This window comes from Lissotriton helveticus, chromosome 1_1 (assembly GCF_964261635.1).
Source record: "Lissotriton helveticus chromosome 1_1, aLisHel1.1, whole genome shotgun sequence".
NCBI classification, from domain to species: Eukaryota; Metazoa; Chordata; class Amphibia; order Caudata; family Salamandridae; genus Lissotriton; species Lissotriton helveticus.
In genome coordinates this window covers 49,026,333-49,048,766 of record NC_136057.1, presented here as the reverse complement: position 1 = coordinate 49,048,766, position 22,434 = coordinate 49,026,333, and the positions used below count along the sequence as shown (strand labels likewise).

Genomic DNA, 22,434 nt, shown 5'->3' with positions numbered 1-22,434 from the left:
GTATGTATTTTAGATCTAGCAGTCTATAAATTTGTGGACAAAAGACCTACTGAGCTTTCTAATATTTCAGTTCTTTCACATAGGCCATCCACCTTTTGACCGAATACCTCGCATGTTGCTCTTATTTCACTCTGATTGATTTTAGAAACTGCAAAATCGTGTCTTATCTCCTTCCTCATTGCAGCAATAGAGCTGACTATGGTCTCAAGTGCATTACCTACTCCCAGATCCTGACCCAGGTCTACTGCATCCTGCTTCTTCTCCTTTCCTGCTGCTAGTGTCTCTTCATCTAGCATTTCATCTTGTTGGGTAGATGTTTCGCTAGCAGTAGCATTCTCTACGACCGTTATTGAATCAGGCGGGATGGGTACTAAAGGAGCATCGGACACTGCCACTTCATGGGACGAAATAGAGGAGGGGACTGACCTGGAGGTAGCAGTAGATATACCCTGCCCTTCTGGCTTATCCTGCTGCAGGTTTTTTCCCATAACTGCAGCCATATCCTGCGTGATCTGTAACACTTGGGGCAGAGCTCTAAGATAGGAGTGCAGTGATGGAGTTATACTACCTGGGGCTTTCAGATTTTTGTTTTTGGTCTGTTTTTGCCTGATATTTCCCTCCTTCACAGACTAACTTTTTTTATACTCCTGAACTTTCTTTGGAGCCTCCCCCAAGGTGCACTCTGGGAGCTGTAGTCTATTTTCTTCCAACCCGAGCTCCTTACCTCGATTCTTAGTTTTACTCCTTGTAATCCTCACTTGCAGATCTTTTATTTTATCACTGCCTGCCTTCGGTCCGTCCCTAAATAATTCAAACACCTTACTTTCAGTTGAAGCAGAAACGCCCCGGTATTCTGGCTCCTCTGAATCGGCTGCCACCGGCGATCCGACTGTTTCTCTGATGAAGGGAGCACTATACAATGCTGTGTCCCTCTGGGCTATTTCTCCTCTTCTTCTACTGATCAAAACCGCGGTATGGGACCTCCACGCCTAGACTCCACGGCTGCCCATCTCCAACACAGGAGAGAGGCGGAGGCAGGAGAGGGAGGTGCCGCCGGTGGACACATTCACCGGACAGCCGTTCCGAGATGTAAATCTCCTTCCTTCGAAATCCTTCAAAATCAAACCAGTTCATGCATGCTCAGTCCTAGAGCCTCTCAAAATTCGTCAGCATAGTTTTAGGTATCAGCAGCGCAGCGGTGCGAGTCCCGGGAGGCTGATCAGAGCGTGCAAACCGCTCTAGCTTGCGGCCGCCATGTTTCCCCCCTTGGTGTGGATATCTTATGTGGTCAAAATGTTACAGGGGCCTAAGCTCGCACTGACCCAAATCGCCAAACAATGGCTTAGCACAGGAGGGGAAAAGGCCTAGCAGCGAAGGGGTTAACAGTATTAGTTTCAGGAGGAACATGCCTGATCCTCACCCCCATGATGCACAATCAACTCGCATTTCGAGTAAGACTTTACCTTTCTTCCTTGTACCCTCCCGCCGCCATCATCCAATTACGATGCTTTATTGATAACCCATTTAACAATGCATGCTATTGTAATGCTTACACGACTGAATGTGAGCATTGATAGCCACTATTCTAATGAATGTAAAAGTGACATAATTATAAATTTACACTCACCCTCACACGAATATTGATCAGTGTGCATTTGCTACAATCGGCAAATCATGGTCCAAGCCAATGGGCCATTTTTAGGGCTCAAAGAAAAGAATACAAAAACATGATCTGGGAATATAAAAGATCAACAAATGACAGCTTTTGGTTAAAACTAATCTATAGCTCAAAACTACAGAATTCTAACATTTTCTGGCAAACAATAAACCAACTAACAAGACCTTGTAACGTCCTGAGTTCTAATGTGCAGGAATCGGAGTGGGCAGCATTTCTGGCATTTAAATTTTCGGTCTCTCCGGAAAAAACACAAAGTAGTGACCCATGCACTAAAAATCAAAATAAACTGTGTTATGTAGAAGAAAAAGAAGGTAAATCGTTGTTTAGAGACCATAGCGATTTAATAAACTCGACCCCAAAGAATAATCCATATACGGCGGAAGAAATAATTAAAAGAATCAAAAAAGGAAAAACAAGTGGGGCACCAGGCCCGAATGGCATCCCACAAGCGGCGTATAAATATGCTCCGGAATTCTGGGGACCTTGCCTGGGGGAACTGTTCTCAGACGTACAGAACATGAACCAAGTACCAGAGAGTTGGAAAGGATCAATATTTACGCCGATTTATAAAGGTGGGGACAGATCCTTAGCAAACAACTATCGTTTGATAGCATTGCAGGACATCGAGGCAAAATATTTTGCTTCTCTACTCTTGGATGATTTGGTCGCATGGTCTAGTGAGAAAGAACTGATTCCCCTAAATCAAACGGGGTTCAGGAAAGGGATCGGAACAACAGCAAATATCCTATCCATAACTATGATCGCGGAGAAGTGCTTGAGTAGAAAACAGGATCTGAACATGTGTTTTATAGATCTTCAGGCGGCCTTCGACAGTGTGGATCGTAATCTGCTGTGGGCGAAATTGAGATCATGGGCAATTCCTGAGTGTATCCTAAAAGGTTTGTTGCTATTTTATTCTGAAACTTGGTCCCAAGTAAAAATTGGAGATGGATCACGACTGTCGAGAAAAGTTCCAACAACCATCGGCCTCAAACAGGGGTGTGTTCTTGCGCCGCACTTATTTAACCTCTTTATCTCAGATCTCTCTGCGAAATTGAACCACTGCAATGCCCACCCACCAAAACTTGGCGATTTACAGCTCACGCATTTGGCTTATGCAGACGACATTGTCCTCCTGAGCCTAACAAAGGTGGGGTTAACCAGATTAGTAACGGAACTGTCGGACTTCTTGATGGCAAACAAGTTGTCATTAAACATTTCAAAAACTAAAACCATGTTGATTACTAATCGCCGTGGATTGCATCATGATATAAGGTTAAAAGGAAAACCTCTAGAGAAAGTCTCGGTTTACAAATATCTGGGATTCTATATATATGACAAACTTAACCTAAAAGAACAGAAGAACTATCTGACACAAAGAGCGGGTGCTCTGATATTTGGACTAAGTACTTTGGCAAAAAAATTGGAAGGGCCATCACTCAAACCCCTTCTAACCGTAATGGCAAACAAAATCCTCCCAACCCTGACCTATGCAAGTGTGGCAATGCACGGAAAGGATGCCGACCTACTAAACATCCTGACAACTAAAATATACAAAAAAGTATTATGTCTCCCACGCACGACATCACCAGCGCAATTGCGACTTGAATTTGGTCTAAAAAACGAAATACCGGGGAGACAATACTCGTATATTAAGGTCTGGTACCAGATCAAGCAAAAAGCAAGTAATAACAATCTGAATACCTACCTATGGCAAGAGTTTAAATCCCAAAAGAATTCCAAAGCAAATAAATTTCTCATGCAAGCTTTGGAGACAACTTCCTCAAAAACCCTATGGGATAATAATCTGTCATTTGTTGTCCTAAAACAGACCCTAAATAAAGTGGCCAAACTTCATTCCTTAATCTTGGACAAAGAAATGTTCTCCCATCGTTCGCATTCATGGGCTGTGATAAATGGCTATAAGACATTGACAGCTGCAAAATACCTGGAAACAACTTATTCTATTTTTATTAAGAAAAAGCTGATGGCGTTGAGACTTGGGGACTTTCCCACACGAGCAAATGAACCTGCCTGGAAACTGCTTGACGACGTTTCTTGTCGACTGTGTGGTAACCCTAAAGAGGATCTAATACACATAATTTGTCACTGTAAGATGCTATCCAAGGAACGGTCACACCTAAAGGAAAGTTATCGGTCAATGAAACTACGAACATGTAGATCAGCCATTATTGGAAGCCTGGATACTACTGCTCCAAGAATACACTGCAAGCTGGTGAAGTTCTTGCAGGCATTTGAGAAACATATAAAAACAATATGAACAATTAATGCTTTGAAATATTTTTAACATTGGTACATTTTCTTTTAGCGAAAAATTTATAAATTTTATAACTATGTGTGACATTCATCAAATTGTTATGGTTTTAATTAACTAAACAATAAAGTTTAAATTTCAATTTCAAATTTCAAAATTTCAAATTTCATTTGTGAGTGCGAGAACTTAATCACAGGCTACTGAGCCTTTCTTCAGAATATACCTTTTACAATCCCTGCATACTTGGATTACAATGCTAGCTCGCGCCAGCATTTTCTGCCACCATTTAGTATGCACTCTTTGGGTTTGATTTCCCCAGCATGTAGGGGAGAGCATAGAGTATGTTGAATACTGCGAAACTACACTACGTTACAGGCACGTAATCCGTTTGTTTGTGATTGTTCTCTTTTTTCCACAGGTTTCTCTGTTTTTCCTCGCCTATTAAGGCTGGGAGGACACCAACTGCAAGTATACAGTAAGGTCTTAGGGACCGAGGGTTGGATACACCTTAGCAAGTGTATACCGCCCAGGTTCCGCTCACTTGGTCCTGACGAAAACTTGGTAGATTCCATCACAGGTTTAAACATGTAGACCACTATTTTACACTCACATAGATACTGTTGGTCAATTTAGCCAAAGGAAATATCCTACAACTGATTTTAACATTGTCCAGTAGCTTCAGAATAAAAAATATTTTCAAGAAGTTATACTCGGCCTTTTGTAACCTCACTTTTTTTGCACCACGCTCACAAAAACTACCTGCTCCACTGTAGTCAGGTGTCGCAGCACACCCGGATGGCACTCGGCTGTCCGGTTGAGACCCCGATGAAGAAGCACGTCACTAACCAGGTTGGTGAGTGAGGGGTCTTCTAACAAAAGAATATTTTTCTTTTGCTACTTCTCCATCTCCCTACATCCCATTTAGGACCATTGACTGGGTCCAATGGAGATACTCCTTCAATTGTTTATATTAACTAAAATGGCTGCCACAAACAAAAATGGCTTCAGCTGATGCTAACAGCAATGGCAGCTAGTTTTCCATAGAACGACTTCCCTCAACACATCAGAGCCTCCACTTCACTTCTTGAGCTAAGCAAGAAGCTGAAGACATGGCTCTTCAAAAACATGTCTAGTTGGGACAGATTGAGGGTGCTAAATTGGTACAGCTTAAATTCTTTTTCAATGTATTATTAGGAATTTGTTAGACACAGTGGTTTCTGGCTGGGATGCATCCAAGGCAGAATCCACTGTCCTAGATAGGAGGAATACAATACACTTGTCTGTTAACCTATGCTCAGCCTTGGATAGCTTGGCACAGAGCAGTCAGGCTTATCCTCAGGGTCAAAGTGTAAAGTGTTGATACAACCCTCCACCTAACAACAACCTGTGGATGCTACAAAAAGACTCCACACGGTAATGTCTACAACACACATTGAAATCAAAATGACATACACATTGGATATATACTTTACAGTTATATGGAATTTTCAAACTCTTCTATTAGCAGCATAAAGGCATTAATATATAAATATATATATATATATATATATATATATATATATATATATATATATATATATATATATATATATATATATCCAAAACAAACCCCCTGAATCTTCGAGAGGACACTCTGCAACATCCCGCCCTCCGGCTCTGTATTAGCAGTCCGCATTGCCTGCCTCACTCATTTTCCATGCCGACGCGTTTCGAAGCATTACAGCTTCTTCTTCATGGGCTGCCATCAAAACCACACTTGAAACGCATTCATCACTTTTGAAGCATTTTATTCAAACAGTGCCTCCCTCAGGGGCGTGTCCTTTGTTACACGCACGCTGTGATTTGTGGGGCATGTAGTCTTCCAAATGCGTCAATGTTCATAACTTTAAGTAAGTTCAAGAGGTAAGATTCTGTTGTGGCAAAATTAATGGTGTTTGATTGACCTTTAGTAGGTGGTGGGGGTAGGGTTGCGGACTCACGTGCTGTCTGGATGCAGCGCTGCAAGACGCTCCATTTTCCTTAGTAGTTGGAACTACAGTCCCTTTTGGCCAGCGATATGTTTTTCTCCAGCCAAAGGTGGTGCCACTCTCCGCGGCCGGGGCGACCGCGTGCAAAAATCCAACACAAACCCCCTGAATCTTCGAGAGGACACTCTGCAACATCCCGCCCTCCGGCTCTGTATTAGCAGTCCGCATTGCCTGCCTCACTCATTTTCCATGCCGACGCGTTTCGAAGCATTACAGCTTCTTCTTCATGGGCTGCCATCAAAACCACACTTGAAACGCATTCATCACTTTTGAAGCATTTTATTCAAACAGTCTCCCTCAGGGGCGTGTCCTTTGTTACACGCACGCTGTGATTTGTGGGGCATGTAGTCTTCCAAATGCGTCAATGTTCATAACTTTAAGTAAGTTCAAGAGGTAAGATTCTGTTGTGGCAAAATTAATGGTGTTTGATTGACCTTTAGTAGGTGGTGGGGGTAGGGTTGCGGACTCATGTGCTGTCTGGATGCAGCGCTGCAAGACGCTCCATTTTCCTTAGTAGTTGGAACTACAGTCCCTTTTGGCCAGCGATATGTTTTTCTCCAGCCAAAGGTGGTGCCACTCTCCGCGGCCGGGGCGACCGCGTGCAAAAATCCAACACAAACCCCCTGAATCTTCGAGAGGACACACTGCAACATCCCGCCCTCCGGCTCTGTATTAGCAGTCCGCATTGCCTGCCTCACTCATTTTCCATGCCGACGCGTTTCGAAGCATTACAGCTTCTTCTTCATGGGCTGCCATCAAAACCACACTTGAAACGCATTCATCACTTTTGAAGCATTTTATTCAAACAGTGCCTCCCTCAGGGGCGTGTCCTTTGTTACACGCACGCTGTGATTTGTGGGGCATGTAGTCTTCCAAATGCGTCAATGTTCATAACTTTAAGTAAGTTCAAGAGGTAAGATTCTGTTGTGGCAAAATTAATGGTGTTTGATTGACCTTTAGTAGGTGGTGGGGGTAGGGTTGCGGACTCACGTGCTGTCTGGATGCTGCGCTGCAAGACGCTCCATTTTCCTTAGTAGTTGGAACTACAGTCCCTTTTGGCCAGCGATATGTTTTTCTCCAGCCAAAGGTGGTGCCACTCTCCGCGGCGACCGCGTGCAAAAATCCAACACAAACCCCCTGAATCTTCGAGAGGACACTCTGCAACATCCCGCCCTCCGGCTCTGTATTAGCAGTCCGCATTGCCTGCCTCACTCATTTTCCATGCCGACGCGTTTCGAAGCATTACAGCTTCTTCTTCATGGGCTGCCATCAAAACCACACTTGAAACGCATTCATCACAAACACCATTAATTTTGCCACAACAGAATCTTACCTCTTGAACTTACTTAAAGTTATGAACATTGACGCATTTGGAAGACTACATGCCCCACAAATCACAGCGTGCGTGTAACAAAGGACACGCCCCTGAGGGAGGCACTGTTTGAATAAAATGCTTCAAAAGTGATGAATGCGTTTCAAGTGTGGTTTTGATGGCAGCCCATGAAGAAGAAGCTGTAATGCTTCGAAACGCGTCGGCATGGAAAATGAGTGAGGCAGGCAATGCGGACTGCTAATACAGAGCCGGAGGGCGGGATGTTGCAGAGTGTCCTCTCGAAGATTCAGGGGGTTTGTGTTGGATATATATATATATATATATATATATATATATATATATATATATATAATTGTCCTGGGTATTTACTTGCACCATTATCCCTTCAGCCTTGTAAGCAACATGCACGCAATACAAGCAATCCCTTCCACATTAAAAGCAATAGAAGCATATATCCAGGCTGTTCAGAGGTATTCCACTTTTGCATACACAATAACATTCCCATTATCGCGTACTCAGAATACTTGTAATGGTCAAGAAATCACAGGTTCTTGCTACACCTTGTGACTTAGCCCCTCAGCCACTCAAACTACACCAGCCAACGATTCACATTGCCCCTGCTGTCAACACTTTGATTAGATTAAGGGACCACCTAAAGCGGAAGGAAACAGTCACGTGTTTTCGTCCATCCAGATTAGGTCCTCAGGCACCCAGTGGCACCTTCACAAGTGCAGGATCACTATCCTCCCCGCAGGAAAAAGACTGCAACACCAGAAGCTGGCACCCTCCCAATTTGGAAAATGATTTCGCCTTTGGCAGAAGTGGGAGCTACAGTTGCTCCAGGGAGCAAGTCATGGGTGCACATAAGGCACAGCTAGACCTTTCAGTCATGCTATCCTTAACAATGTAGTACCTTGTGGCGGGGGCCTGGAGAAAGGGAGCCGGTGACCTCAGACTGAGGCTGCGATGTCAGGCACTGTCGTCCTCCCAATCTGGAGGTCAGACACAGTCTATGCTGCCAGCTTGGCTAGCGCAGAATCTGAAAACTTTTCTCAACACTGCTTAGAAACCATACACTAAGGAATACTAACTAGCAGAGGTTTCCGGCTGTAAGCTGGAGCCTCTCGGACTCATTAAACGTCCCCCGCACTGGTCGAACTTGTAACTCTATAGCCACCCTAGGTGTGCCACTAAACTTTACCAGCTCACTCTTGGGCACAATCTGATGACTGCACACGCCGGGAGGGTCCTTGTCCCAACCGACGATCACTTGTTTACGCCATACCCTACGGGATCCTTACGATCGTGTGGAAACGGGGAGATCTTTTCTGTCCCTGGGAACTCGTGGACAGGATGCCAGTCAACTAGCCCTTGGAGAGTACTTGGGGACCTGGGCCACAACAGTTGCCAATTAGCTGCAGGCCAGCAACATCCAGGCAAAATCCACCAAGTGACAGTCCCCTTCCTAGAGCACAACAAGCCCCAGGCCACCACTAGTCTGCAGATAATCCCGTTGCAGCCCCCCCATGCCCCAACAGTTCTTGTTGATGTCGCAGCATCGAACCAGTGTAGTATGTTTCCAATCCCCAAAGTGTCTCTAACTCCTAAAGGCAGAGCCCCAGTGGTTATACCCACAATGACCTATGAAGATGAGATCAGCTCAAAAGGCCACCTTTGAAATGCACGGGCCCTCTCTAAATGTTGTCATGTCTGACATCCTACCCTGGGAGGCTTGATCAGTATCTTTAGTGGGGCCACAACCCTGCCCCTTGGAATGCAGGTGCCAATTTCACCCCCTCTTAACCAATACAGGAAGGCCCCTCAGAGTGAGAGGTCTACAGTATACCTTGAGCCCTTAGTTTGTGGCTTTCTTATCAGAAATGCACAGATGTAGCCATCCCCCCAGCAGCCAGCTGTGAATTGGAGACAGGTGGATAGGCATATGTGGATAGGCATACATAGCCATGAGTACAGACATTCCCACTTTCCCAAAGTGGTATTTCCACCGTCATAATCTCGAATTCACTCGCACCACCAGAGCAAGTTCGCCATTACAAACTCAACGATATCAAACACTATACTGACACTCTTCAGCATATAGGAAATCCAGCTCAATAACCTTTCCACAGATCCCTCAGGCCAATCCAATACGAGGAGCACGCCCTACTGTACCAAACACAGTACTCGGTGCCATTCACTACCAGTGTATGTAGCAGACACACGCACATGCCCTACCTTTTACCGACACCACACCATGTCCCCAGGGAGTACTCAGATATAGCAAGAGACATGCAGAACCTTGGAAAGCATCTTCTTAAATGCCAAGCCTAGCAACAGTAACCTACACACACAGGCCCCGTCATGGCAAATCTGTGGCACATTTAAAGAACTACCTCTGTGGGTGTCACAACCAGTTCTGCAGGCCCACGGAGAAGGTGTTGAGTTACATGCCCTAGGTATAATTCTTACCTCTAGACAATGGACTTACAGCTAACTCAATTTAGCCAACCATGTATACACTAATCACCAGTATGTATAGGACAAGCACATCAATTTGGCACTGAACGGCAGTGTAAAAAGCGATCAAAGTCCTTTGGCTATTACATAGATCAACGGAAAACCAGGAGGGACAAAAGCAAAAAAATTAAAAAGTGGAGGAAAACCACCCTATAAAGGGCCACCTCCAACATAATTTATTAGGATTGGTATGTTTGATACAAAGGTATCACAGATCTGTGCACTATGTGCATAAACACATTTATAAAGGAGGAAAGTTCTCATTAGAGCGGAGATTGGTAACCCGAAAATACATTGATCCCTCCCTTTGGTTCATTTATACCGTTGGCTAATTGGGATTAAATCCCAGATCCAAAGCTATAAAGTTGGTTCAAGTATTGGTACCACTAAACAGCACATTACACCTATAACACTTGAAGACTCACATTCACGTCACACTTAAAGCACATGTTTAGCTCCTAAAATATAATTCAACTTTTGGCAATTTATAAATAATGTTCATTAGATTTCTTTTCCTGGCCATCTTTTAGAACTATCGTTCCCTCCCATACAAATTTCTTTCTTTTGGCCGATATCTATTAAGTACTTTTCTCCATCCTTCGTGTGTTTTCTCTCTGTATCCCTTTTATTTCTCTTCTCTGGCCTCTTCTTGCTTTTTCTGCTCGCTCATCTTGTTCTCCCCTTCCTGCTGAAGTGACAACTAGAGCAGAATGACTATAAGAGTCTCTTGGAATCCTTCATGTAGGCTTCATATCATAGCACAATCCTCATCAACACACCGCTGATGAGAGAAAAAAACTAGCATTTGCACATGGCATTTCTTGAGATCAGTTGTGAGTAGCCCCGTAGCTCGTCCCATCTCTCCTCAGTGAATTGTTTGCTCTATTTTTCCTTCCATGTTCTACATTTGTATCACCTGGTATAATTCGGTCACAGCCTGACATCCAGTGACAAACCTACAGGTGGGCTTACTGGTGGGCTTTCAGTAGGGTATTTGTGACACAAAATAAAAGCATGTTTTGCTTATGAAATCAGAGGTGGTACCATCTCAAGCAAAGAACCGCCTCTCACTCAGAGAAGGCACACGGTCGAGAATAGTCCACTCTGAAACCACCTGCGCCAGACTCCCTGCAGAAAGCAGTCATTCTATCGAGATTTGACCCCTCTATTGCCAAATAAACCAGGCTCCTTGCTGACATCACAAATTATCTTTAAAATTTAGTGAATAAATCACATTTAAGATCTCCTATACAATCAGCAATCAAATACCATGAATTTAAATAAATGTGTTTTATTACATATCTAAAACATACATTTCATATTAATATGTAAAATCTAGTCATTATTGTGTACATTTCATGGCCTCAAGATTGTTTCTGCTGTATCATAATTTAGTTCATGTTAATGTTAAAGTAAATTGAGTTTGATCCTGGGACACACCTCTGTAGTGTGGTTTTTAAAGGCTCTTGGGTGTCCATACATGGGTGGTGTTTGGATGTTTGGTTATGTATCATTCATACAGATTTATAAAGTATTGGGTTTCAAATGTATTATGCCACTGATGGCTGTACAAACCACTTGTTCCTAAATATAATTTGTTCAGTTTAGAACTTGTTGCTGATAATGTGTAAGGAAAGTGAGTTTGACCCTGAAGCAAACCCCTGTAGTGTGTTATGTATTAGGATGGGTGTGCTGAAGAGCAGTCTCGTTCCTGTTCCTGACTGGCAGTGCGGTTGGGTGGTGGTGGTGGTGGTGGTGGTGATGATGATGATGATGATGATGGTGGTCGGCAGCCGGAAGAACTTCCAAGACTCAGCACTTTGTTAAAATGAACTCGGTGGAAAGCATTTGTTTCTACTATCTTTGGCTACTGGAGATGTCGCCTTTCTTCTGATGTACATATTTTATCGGTGAACTCCTTCCTCTAGGCAAGGCTGGGCAATGAGAACACTGTTTATTTGGCAGCTCCAGCTACGCAAAAGCACCTTACAGATCAATCAGAATGCTGCGATCTAGTGTGTGTTCACTGATGTCTCCGCAGAATTGATAACATACTAAAGCTCTTCATACATTCCTGGCACTGTGTAATGGCGTTTCCCCTATGTGTGTTCGCTGATGATTTCTGAGATTTGAGGAATCACTAAAACTACTTTCACATTCATTGCAATGGTATGGTTTTTCCCCAGAGTGTTCGAATATGTTTTTGTATGTCTGATGACCCACTAAAGCGCTTCACACATTCTCTGAAATGCTACGGTTTTTCTTCGGAGTGTGTTAGCTGATGTATTGTGAAGTTTGAAAACTGACTGAAGCTCTTCTCACATTCAGTGCAATGATATGGTTTTTCCCCTGTGTGTGTTCGCAGATGTATTTTGAGGTGTGATAACCGACTGAAGCTCTTCACACATTCACTGCAATGGTATGGTTTTTCTCCTGTGTGTGTTCGCTGATGATTCCTGAGAGTTGAGGAATCACAAAACATACTTAAACATTCATTGCAATGGTATGGTTTTTCCCCAGTGTGTGTTCGCTGATGTATTTTGAGGTGTGATAACATACTGAAGCTCTTCACACATTCAGTGCAATGGTACGGTTTTTCCCCTGTGTGTGTTCGCTGATGTATTTTGAGGTTTGATAACTGACTGAAGCTCTTCACACAGTCAGTGCAATGGTATGGTTTTTCCCCTGTGTGTGTTCGCTGATGTCTTTGGAGTTGTGATGACAGACGGAAGCTCTTCACACATTCAGTGCAATGGTATGGTTTTTCTCCTGCGTGTGCTCGCTGATCTTTTAGGAGTGCTAACTGACTAAAGTTCTTCACACATTCATTGCAATTGCACGTTGCTTCTCCTGTGTGGGTTTGCTGATGGCGCTTTAGTAGTGATGACAAACCAAAGCTCTTGCTGCTTGTGTAGGATTTCTCTTTCTTGGTTAGTGTCTCTGGGTCAGGTTTATAATTATCTGCATCCCGTGAATGGGTTTCCTGAGGAGCTAACATGGTTGATAAAGCACTTGTGTTACTCTCACATTCCTTGTATGTGCGTGGTATTTTGGATGGTTGATTTCAGATTTCACAATGAAATACAAGACTCACCAACTACACATAATATAATTGTGGAAAGTAAAGCTTCTTTGTAGGTGGTTATGTCTTTAGATTGAGGAATGGTTTTGCATGTTTATGAGTGAAGATTAGTCTTCCTTCTGGTCGAAGCAAATTGGGACAGTCTCAGAGACCCTCTTTCCTTTGCCCTTAGTTGTCTGGCTCCACTCCCTTGGGCTTTTCTCTTGCTCCTGTGGTTTGGCCTGGAAGAGTTTGCAATATACCTAGCGTGCTCAATGGTGGTCTGCCATCATCACAGGAAGCAGAGCAATGCTGTATCCACCTCATACCGAACACATTATCAAAGCTGGTGGTGGAGGCCTGTTAATACAGGAAGTGGTTTGTCAGTGTTGTTGCCTTAATTTTCTAGCGGTCATTTCTTAGTCCTGTTGCGTGGAGGTGCACAGCTCAGACTCTTACATCCACTGAATTGCTCTGGACTGCTTCTTCCAGGATCTATCAGTTTATGTTCAGGGTCCTCAGTCTCGGACTGTGCAGATCTTTCCCTGAATATTGGAGCTAATTTTTTTACCACTTTTTTCAGATTTGCACGATTACTGTCATTATTCACGATCATTTGTGCATTCAAGGCCGGTTTCCTATTGGATGTAAAGAGATTTAAAATCACTAAATGGAAATGTAAGAGTATGTGAATACACAATATTTAACTAGTTATAAAATACAACTCGTCATGACCATTTATGAAAGTTACCAGAGATATTTCACCATACACAGATATTTAACTAAATGTGCTACTGAACATATAAATCTTACTTAACCCCTTTACTGCTAAGGCTATATTCCTTCTTTTATGTAATTTCCATTGAAATCAATGGAAAGTCCATGACGAGTTACCCTTGTCATTAGCGGCGAAGAGGTTAATTCAGAAAAGGAGGTGATTTTTCAGTGTTCACAGAGTAACTTAGTACAGAAAGAGCACACATGGAGCGCCCACTTGCTAGAAGTACAGCTTTACGAAGACACACATGGCTAAGATTTCATTTAAACAAGAAGGGATTGTGTAAAAAGAGATGGATCAGGATGTGCTGCTGTCACTTCAGTTTCAGGAAGTGTATGACAACAGTAACCCTTTCAAGACTAAATGACAAAGAAAACTTCATGAAGTTTATAATAAATGCAACAATTCAGGAAGTATATAACAAAGCTAACGCTCCAGGAAGTATATAATAAAGGTAACGCTCCAGGAAGTATATAATAAACCTAATGCTCCAGGAAGTATATAATAAACGTAACGCTTCAGGAAGTATATAACAAATGTAGCTCCATTCACACTCTTCTTGACAGTACTACACAGTTTACACTGGAGGAGCTGATGTTCTAACTCATGTCTTTACTTTTCTGTTTGTTAAGTTATTATTGCCACATTCCAAGGGATGGTTAAAGCACTTGTTGGAAGATTGCACCATTTATTATAGTGATTCCATCACAACTAATAATATACCTGCGATATCTCTGCTGCCAGTACGTGTCTGCTTTTTATCTTTTTCTGCCTTTACCGGGGTATCTAGCTAAATGTCTTCCGTTTGGTGCCAGCATGCTTCTCGGTTAGTGGATGGAGCAGTGGAAGAGTAAGACAAGATGTCCATTGCTTGAGGGTGAGTGCAGCACCTACACCTCTGGATATTTCTTACATTCAGCTCCCTTATGGCTGCATACTCGCTCAGCAGGGTTCATTGACCGCTAGATGCAGGGGAGTGACGCAATGAACACAGCAGACATCAGGTAATAAACTAATAGACAAACGCCATGATAGCGTAGAAGAATCAAAAGCATCTTTAGAGAAGCTCGCCGGGGACATAAAAACTGAGGAAGTGCACAGGTAGCAACTTATGAGGTAGAAACAGGGGAGGCGAACATGTAGGTACATGCTCCATTTTGGGTCTGTTTAAGGCTTTTACTGAGCTGGGAATTGGGGTGCACTGTATCTTAATTCTGTGGCTGATAAAGGCACTTGCTGCAAGGGTGTTACCCCTTCGACCCTTTACAAGAGGGGAGCCGAGCCTTAGAAAGCACAACACCTGAAGGCTGCCTGCCCTGAGGGGAAGGTGAGGGTCCGGGTGTCAAAAAATATCAGCAAGGGACATAAAAGGATCCTAATAAACACAGCCCCAGAGAGGCGAAATAGTCAGCCTTGATGGAGAAGAGCTGGGTCCTCCACTGTTTCCGGGACAATAAGTGATATTGAATCTTTCTTAGGTTAGGAGGCATAGAATTTCATCTGGGTTGGAGCTAAGACATGGAAGGAGAAACCTTTCGTTCTGTCTCTCCTGACGAGGGATGTGGGCCAGGTTTAGATTGGATGGAGCGTAGTGTTCTGGAGGGCATGTAAAGTTGCATCCAGGCAGCTAGGCTGGTTGCTCCTTAGAGCTTTGTTTGTTTAATTAAGTTTTAAACAGTTGTCGTGCATACATTTGGCCAACGCTGATACACAGTTTTTAGATTTGACACAAAAGCCAGTCGACTCTGACGACAGGGAAATAATTAGCTGAGTGTCATCAGCATACAACACTAGTGAGATATTCCAAAATATTTCACTACCTCTGCCAGAGGTCTGATGTAAATATTAACAAACATTTGCAATGCAAATAGGTCTCGCATTTGTGAGTTAGAGCTATTGATGTTGTGAATGCCAATTATTTTTTACCTACACGTTTTATTTTTAGAGTGAATGTATGTAGTGTGCAAAATCCCTTGGAAAGGTCCTGCACTTCGTAATAAATATATTGAAAAAGACGCAAGGTGTGGATTGTGTTAACAATTGCTTGGCATGTACCTCATGGGTGAAGTGTCGCCACACATGTACGCCGTGGTCCTTTACTACTGAGAAACTCATTAATAAAAGTAGTGCTTACAGACTAACCAACGTGATCGTAGCATGTGAATCCGTTTCCCGGCTTCTCTTTCATTTTCTAGACTATTTGACTCATTCTGCGTCTTGGTTATCCCCCAAACACTTGGAGGCAATGAAGTTCGCCAAGGGGATTGGGGCAGGGGGGTTTTGGGGGTACATGAAAACGTATTCATTGCCTAGTTGTCAAAGTTAGTCCGGTGCTATTAGTTAAAAGTGTGCAGATATCATTAAGATTACTTTACTCGCATCTATGAGAAAATCGACATTATTTATACAAAATGCCAGAATGCGTGTCAGTTTTCACAGTGCTGGTTGATTAGTTTGATTGCATTAATTTTTGTATTTAATCTTTTACATAGCATCCTAAGTAGGTTACCTAACCCCAAAGCCCAGAGTTGTTAAATGACCCATAGTAGGGAGTGTTTTACAGTTAAGCAAATGTGTCCAAATGTAATTTTGGTAGTGCCATGGAATGATCAGCCAATGAGGTACTCGATGAGCAGGTATTTAACGACAAGTTCAAAATGCTCAAAATGTACGGTATTGTGGCTGTTTGAACACAACCACCTCTCTGAATGTGTTTAATAACACAGAGCTCCATCTACCAGACATTGCTCACAGAGGGGCGACTGAAGCACAGAACAAAATGTATTCATTTATCCTGAGTGTGAAGGCACCCGGAAGGTTTAGTTGCCTGCCCTGAGAGACTAGGGATCCCTGCGCTTCTACAGACTCTGCTGTGCTCCTCTGCAACAGAAGGGCACGGCTCAGAATCTGCTGCTTCTGCTAAGAATAGGTGAGGGGGATGAGGAAGGAGCATGCAGGAGTTTCGGGCAGGTTTCCAGGTTATTGAAAGTGATGATTCTAACGGGCGGCAAAAGAGTATGACTGTCAGTTTGTCTGCACCAGTCTATTTCTCTACCATCTACGGGGCTCACGGTCATGTATCCATTCATCTCTTTGTTAGAGTTGTGTGAGCCAATATATTAATTAGCAGGTAGAGCTAGCCCGAGACAAGCCAAAGCGTATACGAGCCAGTGGGCGAACCGTGAAAATGATTGGCATGTTAATCATACAGTAAACATGATGCAAAATTGTAAATGTGCCATAGCGTCTCTTCAGAATTCAAAAAAGTGCATTTCGTTAGTGTGTCACTTCAGTACACAAGATTATAGAGCTGAATTGAGAGGAAGTTATTTAAAGTGGTCGTTTTAAGCATGAGTTAAAACACTGCCGCTCCTCCGGCCTGACAACAATGCCAATTGGGAACTAAGGGGAGTCAGTTGCCATGCATACCCCGAATGTTGCCTAGAGTCTTAATATATTTAGAGTAACATCAAAATCGAGTTGATTAAACACAAGAAGTTTTTGTACAGCACACATCATGAACTTGCATATTTATAAAAGTGGCAATAATAAATATGAAAACGGAAGTGCCAGCAGGCAAGAAAACACGAACGGCAGTGGGGGGAGGGTGTAAAGTCACAGACTGAGGGACGGGGCGGGTGGGGTGGGAAGACAGAGAAGAAAATAGTGTTAGCAGTAAAGGGGCCAATAGCCGTGGAAGAATGCAAATGATGAATGAGGAGGGACAAACAAGCCTCAAACCAATCTGAAGGCAGCATTTAAGACCAAAGCCAATGGGCAGAGAGTGGGCGGAGCTTCCATGAAGCTTCCACACTAGAGTGTGTACTGCATGCCTCGCAAAGCGACGGTAGCGCGTTCACGCTGCAACGCTAGGCAAGACCTAAAAAGGGTAGGAAGGAATGAGCTCCGAACCCCGAGGGTCACCAGGAGCCAGTCCTCTTTGTGATGAGGTGAAAGGGGAGGGTTTAACTTTAAAAGACCACTTGTTCAAGTAGGGGACAACCAGAAGTCAAATATGAAGGTATAGATAAGTTTTATTGTAGCTTCTTTCATCAGACAGAGATCCCACACACCTGCCTCAGCAACCACCACTCCTAGAATGACCGGAAGACCTGGAACAAACTAGAGTTCCAAGGATGACCAGTTAACCTCGCGCGGCAGGTCAATGGAGAGGGGGGGAGAGAGAGAGAGAGAGAGAACCATCATAACACCACTCCTTTAAAAAGAAGGTAAACCAGGCGAGTTAATATTATTGCATGTGAGACCGTGTCGAAGGTCGCACTTAAATCTAGAAGTATCAGAGCCTGGGATTTGCCGGCATCTGTAGTACTGCAAAGGGATTCAGTAACTGTTAAAATAGCAATTTTGGTGCGGTTTGATCGAATTTCATTTTGGGAACAATCTAATAGTTTATATTGTTCTAATATTTTAGTTAGGAGATTGTTTACATGTTTCTCCCCATCCTTGGACAGAAACGACAGAAGAGAAATAAGTCAATAGTTTTCTGGCTGAGTGGCATTTAGCGAAGGCTTTTTAGAAGACGTATAACCTTGGCGTGTTTCCATGATATTGATACTTCTTCAATGCTCAGCAAGAGTTTGGCTAATTCTAGAAATATGGGTGTGACGCTCTCCTGAAATGTTAAAATAATATCAGGTTTAAATGGGTTATCTGGAGATCCAGATTTCACTTGACGCATTAAGGTGGTGATAGAATCTGTGTTAAGTAGAGCCAATTGGTCCAAGGGAGCCCATTGCACGTGGTAGGTCCCTGTATCAAGAGAGACAGGTTAGACTGTTTTCTCACCCCTGTTAAAGTAAAGATAAAGATAACTGACCAATCTTGCTGCAGTGGCTGTTAGAAGCTTCCGCTAATCCAGGAGTGGAGGTGGGTTTAATCAGGTTGTTCACAACAGAGAAGATTACTTTTTAAAGCTTGCTGCTGCTTTTGATTTGTCGCAAGTAATTTGACACGGGCTGTTTTAATCAGTTTCTTGTAGCATTTAATCGCTCTCAAGTATTGCATTCAGCATGATGCTGCAGCATGCAGCATCATAGGATTTGTAGCAACCACACTCTAGTTCTTTGAATTGCTTCTTTTATGAGCAATGCTTTATAGAACCAAGCAACTGGGGGGCGGCTTCCTACTTTTATAGAGCTTGGCAGGAATAAAATGATCCAAGGCAGAATTGAGCCATGCTTTGGTGGAAGTCTCCTCCCGTTCTATATTGGAGTCTAATAGAGGCACTCTCCTTTCAATTAACCTTGAGAAGACAGATGGGTCCAGTTTATGCCACTACCTTCTCATTGTGGGGTTACCGGTAATGTTTTTTTCAACGCTAGGTGTATCAATGGTCATAGGCACCAAATAATAGTTTGACCAGGCCACTGGAATAGGGGGAGCAGTTTGTAGGGTGGCCAGGTTGTAAAACTCAGGGTTTAGCAGATGGCCAGCCTAGTAGCTGAATGTTTTTAATAACTGAGCAAATTGGAAAGTGGCCAGGTCATTAGTAAAGTCATGGATTTCTTTATTGTTGATTAGATCAAGATGAAGATTCAAGTCTCCAATTATGCTCAAGTTGGACAATTGAAGTGAGTGCAAGGTAGAGCACTCTATTAGAGATTCCCTGGGGAAGCATCGGAGCAGAGACGGGGCACTGACTACTACCCCCAGGCTCCACCGCACGCCACATCACTCTTCCTGCACCAGGACATTCTGCAAGGCAGCTGCATGGTACCTCTGCGCGGGGCCACCCGCGCTCGTCGGCGGAGGCTAGGCTGGGACCCCCCCTTTAACTTCTACACTCCCCTGTTACAGGCCCACCACGGGCAAAAAAAATCTGAGAGCAACAGAGGAGGTAACTATTACTTCTTTAGATACCTTTCTGGCCTAGGCAACATCAGCTTTTGAAAAATAAATCCCACTTATAGAAAAGAGACTTTGGTTGGGGTCAGGGGCAGGGCAGTCATCTAGTTGTTTCTACAACCAAGGGGGGTGTAACAAAACTAGATGGGGTTTCTCTTCCAGAATTGCCAGCAGTCTCTGTACCAACACACACAGCGTGCCTCTACATTTAGTGGGAAACCAAACAACGCTACCTTCGTAAATGGTAAATGAAAACGAGGCCATGCGACACTGCCCTCCAAGTGTCCTGCCGAGAAGATCAGAAAGGTCGCATTGCCAGCGAGTTCCACATGTATGAATGGGCACCAACATTCAGACACTACATTTCCCTCATTGGTGTGATCTTCTTGATAACTTTAAACAACTTTTGCGACCTATCTAGATTCTATAGCTCACACCTTACAAGGTTAGCACAACAAATGACGGTAGATTCCAGTGGTAGTTTAGCTACTTCTATCCTCTAACCACCAACTAAGGTCATCCCCTCTGATGTCTGTAAAACTCCTTAAAACTAGGATTGTGAAAGTCATAATTTGTGTACTAATTGTGAAAACATGATCCTTGGTCGTGAGTTAGTTAAATCGCCCTCTAATTCTATTGGTCATCCTTGTGTTGAAAATCAGTGGCTCCCAGCAGGGATCCTAAAGGTCCAGACCATGTAGATCTGGTCTCTATGTGTAGCCTACCGCAGGTGACCATACAAGATTCTATGGGTAAGGGGCAATCACATGACTTATGAAGACCACAGGTTAAGGTAAATCCCCCATCTACTCAGGCCCATAGCAGACCAAATCAACAATACATGGACTCCTGCAGCTTGTCACAGTGTTAAAATTTTAGTCAACGTCCCTTCACTACATCCCAATCTTACAAAATCTTCACTTCAGCTGATGGCCAAGGCTCGACACTGAATGACTCAAAACTAAAATAAAGGTCATCTCATTGAAAATCATTTGATCAAGACCAGGAGAACGCAGTGAATTAGGTCTGATGAAAAACAACCAATATTGACTGGTTATTTTAAATTTTGATAATGAATGGCTTGTGAGAGACTGGTTAGGGAGTTTACCGGTTGCCCCTTCACTCCATTCTCAGATTTATCCAGTCTCGTTGGGCTTTTTCTATAGGTCGCACCAGTACGTAGTTCCACCGTACTCACTCAGGGCCTTTCTTGAGTGAGAACTGGTGATAAGCCTGCCCAGGTTGCTTTTAATGCCCTTGCTCTATCAAATAGGTACTCATTGTTGGAAGATATGGAAGCATGTGTTTGACTGATCTCTCCACTAAATCATTTGCCTCCTCAGTCTGTTCTTTATAAAGATTATCAAACGATTTCTGGCATGGTACCCATGGAGAGGATTCAGTTGGTTGTTTTAGATTCAGTGAGCAGTATTACATCCTTACCAATTGACGCTACATCATCCTTCTTACCAGTACCGACAGCGATTCGGTTGCAGGAGTCCCCAAGTGATATAAAGTTTCTCTGTAGTAATATAGCGGGCTATGAAAACAAAAAGGATAATCAAAATTCTCATAAGTGTTTACGAATTCTGATACTATCTGCTTTAAGGAAAATTGGGCAGAGCAGTCTGTCTATTTAAATGGCTACAGCTCCTTTGTTATGCCAGCAGTTCCATCCGCAGCAGGTAGATCTACTCAGAATTATAGTAAACAGGATTACCCTAGGTAATGTGACCTTTATCAATAACGTGCCCCATTTTCATGTTATCACGACTGAAGGTTCTGGGAAAATTGATTTGTTACGGATTCAGTTTTAGAATAATAATTTTAAGATTCCTACACAGGTGATAGAGTTGGCGGGAATATTTGGAAGTTCTGTTAACATACCACACATGTTCAAGTTTTTTTATCTGAGCTGGGCATTTTCATGTGTACTGTAGCCCCAATTCGGACAAGCGTATTAGTGGGGTAACTGACACTAATGATTCGTTAATGGTCCATTTTTATGTATCATAACTACAGAAACATTTCAAACAGTTTTTCCATAAACTTGGGACCTAGTTATAATAAATCTGTGTCATTCCACGACTGGTCAACCCCTCCCCAGCTTTCAACGTACTGGAGTTACCTTGACAACTGATTTTAAAATTATTCAGACAAATTTGAAGAGATATATTAAGTCCTCCATAGCCAAGTTGACAAAGTTCCGTGATCATGCTTTCCTTCTTTTTTTGTTTTGTTTGGCCTCTTTCTGCTAAGTCAAGCTCTATAAATGCCCCAAAACCGATTAGGAAAAATGGATCTACTCTTAAATGGGAGAAAATTAACCCTATTACCTCCCTCCCAAAAGTTGTAAAAGAGGTGTTACCTGACACTGAATCCTGCTTAGACTCCAACACTGATAGTCATCAAGTAGTAATAGCATTTAGTAAAATTTTAACATCTATAAATTCTAATCTTTTATATCCACTCCATCGACGATAAGGGGGCTTGAGACAAATTGCTTGAAGGCATCCAAAGATCTTGGCACTGCTCTTAAAACAAGTCCCAGAAACAAAGATTTGATAAGGAAGATACGAGCTGACTACATGACAGCTAGTGCGGTGAGAAAAAAGAAGTTACGGGATGAGGCATGGGTACATTTGTGAGAGGCTTCGAGGAGTAAAGATAGCATGGCATTTTGGAGGGTGGTAAATGCCCTTCTTCTGCAGGATCAGGGCAGCCCCTCTCTTGATATTCATATAGATCAATCCACCTGGCTTTCTGACTTCCTACGCATTTTTATTGTAGAGATGGATAGCGCTACAAAAAAACGTTAGGACTTGATGACTGCCCATTTGGGGATGGAATTCTCATGTGAGGAAATTGAGCTTGCACTCTCTCAATCACCTGCCCTAACG

General features: G+C 43.1%; 1 pseudogene across 1 annotated transcript in view; it reads right to left on the bottom strand.

Moving 5' to 3' along the window:
- Nucleotides 1-11,146: 11,146 nt before the first annotated feature.
- The window catches only part of LOC144767302 (uncharacterized), a 30,692-nt pseudogene continuing 19,404 nt past the window's right edge, over nucleotides 11,147-22,434 (bottom strand). The window contains exon 2 of the transcript XR_013598142.1: nucleotides 11,147-13,529. The product of XR_013598142.1 is annotated as an uncharacterized LOC144767302 (transcript). The remainder of the gene's footprint in view (nucleotides 13,530-22,434) is intronic.